The sequence below is a fragment of the Sitophilus oryzae genome, unplaced genomic scaffold (assembly GCF_002938485.1).
Source record: "Sitophilus oryzae breed Bouriz unplaced genomic scaffold, Soryzae_2.0 scaffold_690_pilon_pilon, whole genome shotgun sequence".
Taxonomy (NCBI): Eukaryota; Metazoa; Arthropoda; class Insecta; order Coleoptera; family Curculionidae; genus Sitophilus; species Sitophilus oryzae.
In genome coordinates, this window is record NW_022147296.1 from 989,769 (window position 1) to 1,000,337 (window position 10,569).

Here is a 10,569-nt window from a genome sequence, read left to right on the forward strand (position 1 = left end):
GAAGACCGAAAATCAAATCTTGTCTTATATTTTCAAAAAAACACAATTTTCTCATTAAAATAAATATTGATTTTAGGTATAGAAAGTTATTAGTAATACAAGATTAAACAACTATTACACAGTACTTCACGGCAAGCTATCGATTGCGAACTAACTAAATCGTTACTAATTACTAATTTTGGAAAGTTCTTTTTAAGATCAAAAAAGGTAAAACTAAAACCTAAACTATCATTTGAGATTAAACGGGAAGTTCTAAATAATGTTGCCTATTCTAAACAAGAAAAAATTATTTATAAGTTTTATAACACCTCTAATTAAATTTGGACGAAAAGAATATTTCTATTTGCTGTAGGTTATTTTCTCAGAGATTAAACGGGAAGTTCTAAGTTCTCTTCTTCTCTCAGGGAAAATACGTAAATAAAAATGACTTTTTAAGTCAAAAAAAGTCAAAAGGACAAGTTATTCCAAAAAAGGATTTTACCCTAGGTATTTCTGGAATGGAAATTTAATGGCAAATCTACCAGTTTAGTTTGAAAATATGTTCCGGCCACCTATGATTACAAAAATGTCTAAAATGTGCTTTACCATTACCTCCATATTCTAAAAAAAATGGAAGAAAAGTCACCAACCACAAACCTAATATAGAACTGTTTCGGAAGCCTGAGTCACCCTGTAAAATATTCAAAAGTAACTGAAAGTTTATATAGAAGTAACTAAAAGTTTAAATTGAATATCGACGTTGGAGCGATTTTCGAAAACTACCTACTAACGTTTCAACATAATGGGGGGGATCGTGGGATATTAATTATATTATTATATTAGACCTTATAACAAAACTCATCTAACGAAAAAGTGTTAATGTAGTATATTAATATGGAGTAAAAAATTTACTAATTACTTTACTTTTACTTTACTAATTAAATTCGTTCCAAAAAACGATACGCCACTGGCCATTAGAACAATCCAAATGCGTCTAGTTGCAGGGGTCGGAAATTTGAGACTTCTCTGTCTCTTCTGTCTTTGTTTGACACATAGGAATGTTTGATACACTACCAACGAGTATTTATGAATGAGATGTTCGGTCTGTCTTTATAATGTCTTTGATATAAACCGAGTGAGTCTTTATAGCGTGGCGCGAAAAGTTTCCTCTTATGAAGCGAGGTGTCCGAATTTGAGACCGGGTCTTCTGCCCCGCATGCTGTTCCAGAGAGCATAGTAAAATATATATCAAAGAGCCAGCTTTCTTAAAATAATTTCTCGAAAACGTTGCTAGCTCTTAGACTATAACGATGTTGTATCGATATTGAAATGGTATATCGAGGTTTAAAAGACAGGACCTGGTATTTACGAAAAACTAATTTTACAGCAGCCAATAAACACTTTTGAGAACTGTTATTCCATTTTACCGCGTAATTAAATCTGCCTTTTAGCCCTCGGTATGTTTCTTAATTACAGGGTGTTTCAAAAAAAGTGGTTAAAGGTGGTGGGTGTTAAAGTCTTCATCTTTTTCCATTTATTATACTTTTCTTCCAAGTACTTTTAAAGTTTCGAATGAAATTTTGAGGGTAAAAATGACTATGAGTGCGACATATTTTAATGCTAAAAAAGTGTCGAAATATTCACCAGGGACGTGCACATGGGTTATCACTGGAATATTTTTCTAAAAAAATATGTGCGCCGCTGCCTTTTTTGTTTTGTTGGCAAAATTGTCTAGAGCGTTAAATGCTGATTAAAAGTCGATTCTTAATATTTTGTGATTTTTGATTTTTGTTAGCAATTTAACTAATTTGCCTTAATCCAATTCTAATAGCAACCTTTAAAAAAAAATTGACACAACATGTCATTAATTTGTCAAAATGTTAAATAAGTATTCATTGATTCCTCATCAAAAAATATAAAAAAAAGTTGCTATAAACAAGGGCGCGGAAATGCATAGTTTTAAAGTTACAGGATGTTTTAAATAAATAATGTTTTAATTTTATTAATTATGATTAATAAAATTGTCTTTATCTCCTCGAGGAGATCGAAATGGGCAAAATACCCAGATGCAACTTTTAATCGGCATTAAATGGCCTACACACTTTTGCTAATAAGGGAAAGAAAGTCAGTGGCGAACATGTTTTTTTTTAAAGATTCCAGTGATAACCCATATGCACGTCCTTGGTGAACCTCTCGACAATTTTTTAGCATTAAAATGTGTCCCACTTATAGTAACTTTTACCCTCAAAATTTCATTCGAATCGCTAAAATCACTTGGAAGAAAATTGTATTAAATTTAAAAAAAAACAAGATTTTAACCTACTGTAGATACGAAACACAGCAGAATTGGACCCATGTTGATATGAAAAATAAATATTATTTTTATTTGAGGAATCTATCTGACCACGTGAGATGGCACATCATTTTTGAAACAGCCTGTATATACAGGGTGTCTCACTTAAGATGGATACAAGCCAATATCTTGGTTGTTTGTTGAGCGATCTTTTTCATTTTTGGCAGGAGGCTTTATGGCTATAAGACGTACATTTTGCCCATTGTAAGAAATGCGATACCTCATAGACGTACGTTTTAATGGAGTTTGATATTTTTCGAGTCAAGAGTAAACTACCCTTAGGACAGTATTTATTTCAAATCTGATAAATTATATTGAATCATCCTTACCCAAAATACTTAAGTTCTAATTTTGATAAATATCGATACAGGGTGTGTTATTAAAATAAGACATTTTTATTTTTGTTATTTTTTTTAAGTACTTACGACGCCATTGGATAAACAAATGGTTTATTATCAATAACCAATTATCAATAATAATCGATTTAAGTTTTCAGATAGCTTCCATAATAATTAAGATACGATATAAATAAACTAAATAGTTTCAATTTATTTTGTTTATTTTATTATTTTTTTTTTTAAGTTTGCTAATACAAATGAATAAAATGAGTTACTAAATAATCTAAAAACCCAGTTTTCAATGGAATCTGAAATATAATTTTTATTCGTTTTATTGAGGAATATTTAAAAAATCCAAATAGTTATTTAAAACAATCACTATTACTTTGAAAAATATGCTCTAAACAAAGATTTATAAAACTATAACGAACTAAAAGGCAACATCTTCGACCATCTTCGACCAAACTTAAATCGATTATTAATTGATAATTTGGTATAATTGGTTATTGATAATAAACCAGTTGTTTATCCAGTGGCGTCGTAAGTACCTAAAAAAATAATAATAAAAATAAAAATGTATTATTTTAATGACACACCCTGTATCAATATTTATAAAAATTAGAACTTAAGTATCTTAGGTAAGGAGGACTCAATATAATTTATCAGATTTGAAATAAATACTGTCTTAAGGGTAATTTACTCTTGATTCGAAAAATATCAAACCCCATTAAAACGTACGTCTATGAGGTATCGCATTTCTCACCCTGGGTAAAATGTACGTCTTATAGCCATACAGCCTCCTGCCAAAAATGAAAAAGATCGCTCAACAAACAACCAAGATATTGGCTGTATCCATCTTAAGTGGGACACCCTGTACAGGGTGTCCCACTAAGAATAGCTCTCGGCTGTATCTCGGAAAGTATTAGCCGTAACGGCTGCGGAAAAAAATATTTATAACTAAAGAGGCTATGGGAAATTGTTGTAAATTATTTTCAAGTTTGTAGAACGACCGCTAGGGGGTGCAACTGCAACAAAAAATAAGAAAATGGAGTTTTTACACAATTTTGCCTAGATAAGGTGTACTATAAGTAACAGCTTCATAATCTTCAGTAAATTTTGAATATTTTTTGTTAGAGTCATTTTCCCCTATCTACCAAAATAAAGTGGTGGGGGGAGGTTTGATCTGTTTTTATATGAATATTAATAACTCTGGACTGGATGATCGGAATTCAACAAGCGAGGGCTCGTTTAAAAGAGCGTTTCTTACTCTATATCGCACCATATAAACAATAATAATAAACTTTTGAACGTAGACGTTAGGGGGCGTTGTCTTACAATTTAACAAACATTGCGCGTTTTTTCAAAAAAAAATTAAATGCAATAGTATACGTAATTTTAGCTGATAGTAAAGAGTAGTAAAAGTTTAAAAAGTCAGCGAAAACCGCATCTTGATATCTTCTTACAAACCGAAGATATTAGCAAAATTATAATAAATATCAAAAAATAAGCCCTTAATTACCTTATTTTTACAACACGGTATCAGTAGCCCTCTTGATTATGCCCAATCTAACCTAAAAATAAGATAGAAACAGTTAGTTTATTTTAAAATCGACGATTTACCCGAATATCATAATATCAGATGTATTAATATCTAATAATTAAGATATTAATAATAGTGAACAATAAACGATGATTCAGTGAAGTGACGGTAGGCTTGGGAAAAAAGTTGCTTTTGACGTAATAGTATAAACGTCAAATTGTTATTAGATCAACATTTTGATAGTTTTAGCAGGGTTTTTTATCTTTTTATTGATTTTTCAAAATGCCAACAACTTCAACTACTTCAAATAATAAAGCTCATTATCTAGGCAAAATTCTGTAAAAAATCTATTTTCTTATTTTCCATAGCAGTTACGCCACCTAGCGGCCGTTTTACAAACTTGAAAATCATTTCCAGCAATTTCTCATAGCCTCTTTAGTTATAAATATTTTTTTTCCGAAAGCCCTACGGCTAAGTACTTTGCGGGATTAACAAGAGAGAGATATTCTTAGTGGGACAACCCGGTACATATAATTATTTACATATGTTCGATATTTATATAAGTATAATTATAATAATTTTATTATAAATTAAGATGCTAGAGTTAGTGAAATGGACTTTTAAGCAGTGTCATTTAAGCTCTTTTTTTGTTTTGTGGTTAATTTACAAGTAAGTAAAATTTCAATGCGCTAAATTATACCTTTTTGCTTATATAAATGAATGCGTTAAAAGACGAAACCGCAAAATATAAACGTCTTAATAATAATACTGATAGAAAAGGAGTGTTAAAGTTCCGGTTGCAAATGAGACGCCCCTTTGTGCCTGATGACGTATTCAATCCAAAATATTGCTGTGTCTAGTGCTGACAATGGCTGGTCTCTCATTATTTTCGCTTGCTGTATTTATGTTGATTTTATGTACTGCAAAATGTATGTAGTTTATAAGTATCTGTTTTACTTAATTGTATATTTTTTTAGAAAAAAAAAAAAAAAAAAATGTTATTTTTTATATAATATTTTTTTTTTTTTTTTTATTAAAATATAAAAGATGTTTTTTTTTTTTTTTTTTTTTTTTTTTGTTTATTATTTATTCTACGATTGATAGTTGCATAATTAAGTATATAAATATATTGTTCTTAGATCTATTACGCTGTACTGTAAGGGTCGCTCTCAGGGGTCCGGTAAAGCGAGTGTGTGGACTCAGAGCAGCAAGCGACATATGTATATTATCTTGTATATGAATTTTTAAAGTAACTCAACCTAAGACGTTTAAGGATGTAAAGCACCAGATGGGCGGGCGTCTTATTACAGTCTTTTAATAGAAAAAAAATATTTTTTGTTACTACTGAATTTTGAAGCGGCCAATAAAAACAGAGAAATAAAAATCGATAATTTTCGGACGGTGCCAATTGGTTACTAATCGACAGATACTTTTTGTCTATTAGATATGACAAAAAGCTGGTAATTTAAAACAATTACGCATATGTAAATACCGAATTTCACGCAAGGGCCGACGAGGTCGATGTTTTCAAACTGTATAGAAAAAAAATGTTGTTTAGATATTTTCGAGATATTATAACTTCTTTCTGATGCACATTTTAAAGTATTATTTATATTCTTATGTCCGCTTGATCTTTAAAAAACTGGTCGCAGACGTAGTACGAAGTTTTATTTTGTAGTTTTAAACATATTTCTTGTTTCTTTTGTGTTGTATGTAAATTAGATTATTTATTAGGTTTGATATAAAGATTGATTTTAGTTGTAGACAAACCAGAACGAAATTTAGATAAGTTGTTTTTTATATTTATTTTGCTTTTTTTTTTTTTTTTTTTTTTTTATTTTGTTATTTTCATTGATGTTTTGTATTAACTTCTATAGTTTGATAATGTTGTTAAAGTGTAGAAATAAAGAAGTAGTTTTTTTTTTTTTTTTTTTTTTTTTTTTTTCATTTATTTTGTGTTGATAGAAAGGTATTGGGGTATCTTTTTTTCTTTTTGTTTTTCTTCTAATAATTATTTTTTTTTTTTTTTTTTTTTTTTTTTTATTTATATTATTTATGAATAGATATTTTTTCTAAGACCTTTGAATATATGAAAAAAATAATCTGATCAATTTTATTTTTAAATGAAATTAATCTAGCTTATTAATTAAACAATTAAATTTTTTTTTTTTTTTTTTTTTTTTAATATTATTTAAAAAATATTAATTATTTTGGGAAATAACTTTTGAATGGAGTAAATTATGATAAATTTTAGCATTTTTTTTACCGGTAGCGTATATAACATCATATGAATAAACTTATCTTTATGCACTAGTATAAATAATGTTGTGGCAGAAATATACAGTTAGTTTAAAATATTATTTTTTTTTTCAAACGCAAAAAAAAACTTACCCAAAATTAAAAAAAAAAAAATTGACATAAATAAAAAAAGTCATTCTAAAGCCTAGGCATAAAAGTAAGCACTTTAAACGCTAAGCTAAAAGTATGAAATTTATAAATCATAAGTTCAATCACGAGCAACCATAAGTTTTCTCGATATATAATTTCATGGTACAAGAAAAACTATGAAAACAGGTATGGTCCATAGGTCTGCATTTGTTCAGTTTGCGCAATGCCCTGAGGTCATATGCCATAGAACAAAATATCACGTATTGTTCAATTGCATAATAACAAAAGACCTATTTTTTAAAAACTTTAAAAAAAAAAAAAAGTTATGTAAAATCATCGAGCTGGACATTTTTGAAAAGTGTATGACACATTATAAAACTTTTTATTGTGTCATCTGTTTGAAAAATTTGAAATTGGCGCGCGGAGCTTTCCTACCAATGGTGTCGTTTATCATCTGTGACGTGGTGACCAAATACTACGCAATATATACTTGTTTTTTTTGTATTCATTATAAAAAAATTAAAAAAAAAAAAAAAATGTTTTTAAATATTTTATATTATTTGGAACGTTAAAAAAAACATTTAAAAAAAAAAAAAAAAAAAAATATTGAAAAAAAAATAGTGTTTCTAATTTCGGAGTACAAATGACTTTTGTGCTTCGGCTGTATGTCAAACCTAGAGTCTCGCCACGAAAAGTGCTTTTACTCCTAATAAACAATATACTAGAAAGTTTTATGGTTTAAACGGGCTTTGTGAGTTAAAACATAATGATATTTTCCCGTATTATTAATAATCTTGATCGCAATAACGACGTCGCGATGGTTATGAAATGAAGATCGTGTCATTTTAATATGTAAAAATTTAGTGGGAAATGCTGTCGTCGACCGTCGGAAATGTCGTCGATCGTCATTTCCCTGCCAACTGGACGCCGTTTTTTTTTTCATATGGTACAAAGTTAAAGCAAACTTGACTCTGACCATGTTTTACGCTAAGGAAGATTTTATTTGATGTAATAAGATTTAAATGGTGTATTAAGTAATAATCATTTATTTAAATGTCAAATAATTTATAAACCAATGCCAAGTTTTTTATTTTTAATTAAGAAAAAATTTAATCAAAGAAACGTAACGTTTTGATTTTTCAAAAAAAAAAATATCATTAAAAAACGTAAAAACCTCCATTTAGAATAAAATGGATCGAAGAATGAAATAAATTTATAGGCCCTGGGTCAAATCGAAATAAAGTGAGTGTATGTAACTTTTTTAAATATTAATATTAACAGTAATTAGACAATTAATGTACAACATATGAAAATTGTTATTTTTTGTTAAATACGGTTTGAATCCTTAAAATAACATATTACTTTAAAAAAAAAAAAAAAAAAAAAAAAAAAATTAAATAGTTTTTGTTTAATTTTAACACAAAAAATAAATAAAAAAAAAAAAAAAAAAATTATTATTACTTTACTCTGAGGGAAATACCGGAAATAATCGGATAATTTTTTTGACTCCACCCCTAATTACATGCTTCATTCTTTTAAAGCTTTGCGATTTGTTCGCCAGAGGCAGCACATTTTGTCGAGAGGAATTGACGAATTTAAGAATATATAAATACGGATAAATATATATATTCAGAAATTGCCTAATCTTCCGATCCTGTCGTGTTAAACACACCAAAAATTCCAAACAGCACGTGCTTAGATTAAGGCTTGATTAAGGTTGCAGATCTCAGCATTTGCATAAAATAGCGAGCAATTTTGTTAAAACATATAAATTAATATCTCACTGTAAATCACAAGTTTCAATTATTTCAGTATTGTACGGAATTTTAATGTGTCTTTTTTCAGATCAGTTATTTTATAATAAAATAAAAAATATTTTTGTTGATGTTTATCATCAAATCTTAAAATACAAGAAAGATTGTCTAGAAAAGTGCTACATACGGATATAGTACAACGTATGATCGAAATAAAAAAGGCGTCAGCGATGGCTAATAAAACTGCAATCGCTGTCATATTATTGTTTTAATTTATGGGAAATAGTCCTCGATCGCATTTCCAAGCAACTGGACGCCGTTTTTTTTTCGATTTTTTTTTTTTTTTTTATCTTTAATTTCCTTTTACATTTGTGTAAAATACCTAGCCAGTTTAAAAAAAAGTTAACTGCTTTATTTTTGCGTACTTGATATTCATAAATATGTGTAGTATGCTCTTCGAGACACGTATAGTTCCTTCTTTACAAAGTAATGAGTTATGTTACAGTAATTAATATTAAAAAAAAAAAAAAAAAAAAAAAAAAAAAAAAACATAATATATAAAATTAAATTTCATAGTATTAACCGTATGTAAACAAATGTTAAATTGAAGTGTGTTTTTAACATACACAAACATACATAATTTATAATTATAATAAAAAAAAAAAAGGTTTTTAAAAATTCACAGTCCTTACAAAGATGCAACCGGGGGGGGATTGAAAATGATGAATAAAAACGTAAAACATAAATGATTAGTGTATGATGAGTTAAAATTAATAAAAGTATTAACAGTACATATGTTTAAATGAACGAAACTTAACAAAAAATGAACAGAATTCTAAAGATTCACTGAAACAGTAGTAGTGTTAACATTAAATAAAAATATTATCAAAAATAAAAAAAAAAAAAAAAAAAAAAAAAAAAAAAAAAAAAAAAAAAAAAAAACCTCAAAAAAAACAAAATAATCATACAAAAACATCAGGTTAACATGATGACAGATGACATGATCAATGACAGATAAGGAATTCTTACGGAAAGTTACACTTTCGATATAAATATTAATATTTCAATTTTTTTTTTTTTTTTTTACACAAAACTTTTTAATCTACTACTGTAATCTAAAAGACATTTTTTAAATATACTGAAACTTCTTAGCCATGTTTCTGTTTTTCTTGGCTGTTGTGCGTCACTTCACAGATTAACAGGCCCACGTTTGCACCACAGGCGATGCTGCGACCACTAGGTAGAACGGTCGTAGAAATTTATGTTATAACAATTGTAGTCAAATTACAAATATTTCAAAATCTTTTTTCTTAATTAAAAATGTGTTCAGATTTTGTAAAAAGTATAAGTCAAAATCACAAAAACTCTAATTGATATGAGTTCTTTGTATTTACTAAATATAGTGGGACGAATATAAAATTCTTTTCAATGAAATTTAATGAGTTAAATAAAATAATTTTAATAAATTAACTGTATTTTCTCGCGACCACGTTCGCGTTACACCTCGAATCGTTCATGCATTAATTTAAATTTTTTTTCTTCTTTATGATAAAATTCTTATTTATAATAACAATTTTTTTTATTTTTCATCTTTTTTTTTAATATTATTAAAGTTTTTTTTTTTTTTTTTTTATACATAAATAATCTAAAACTTATACTAAGAAACTAAAGAAATAAAATAACAAAAATTTTTTTTTTTTAGTTTTATATATTAGTAGTTAGTCAATGTGCCTGTATAAATCGATGCTGCCAACTGTGGCAGATAATTAAATACGTAAAAAGGGGCGGAGACTATTGAATTTGGCAAGAAGTAGGGACTAGGAACTCTTCGAATTTAATTCTCAGTAAAGAATAAAATATCTTATCTGTTTTGAACCGAATTTTTACCCCAAAGCGTTATTTACATTTTTTATTTTCTGGATATGGTATTTATATTTATTTTGATTTTTTTTTTTTTTTTTTTTTTAAAATACTAATTATATATTAGGAAATAATAATAGTAATAGTATTTTTATTTCTCGATGGATAATTAAAAAAACTATAATGAAACTATGATCTGAACCTACCTCTGTAACTTTGTAAAAAGTATGACGGATTTAACATAATGTTTTTTTACATGTAACACTCCATATTTTATTTAGATCCTGCGTAAATTATTTCTTTTTTCTGTATAAAAATCCTTTATATAATGGTGTAACCTAAAACTAGTTTCTAATA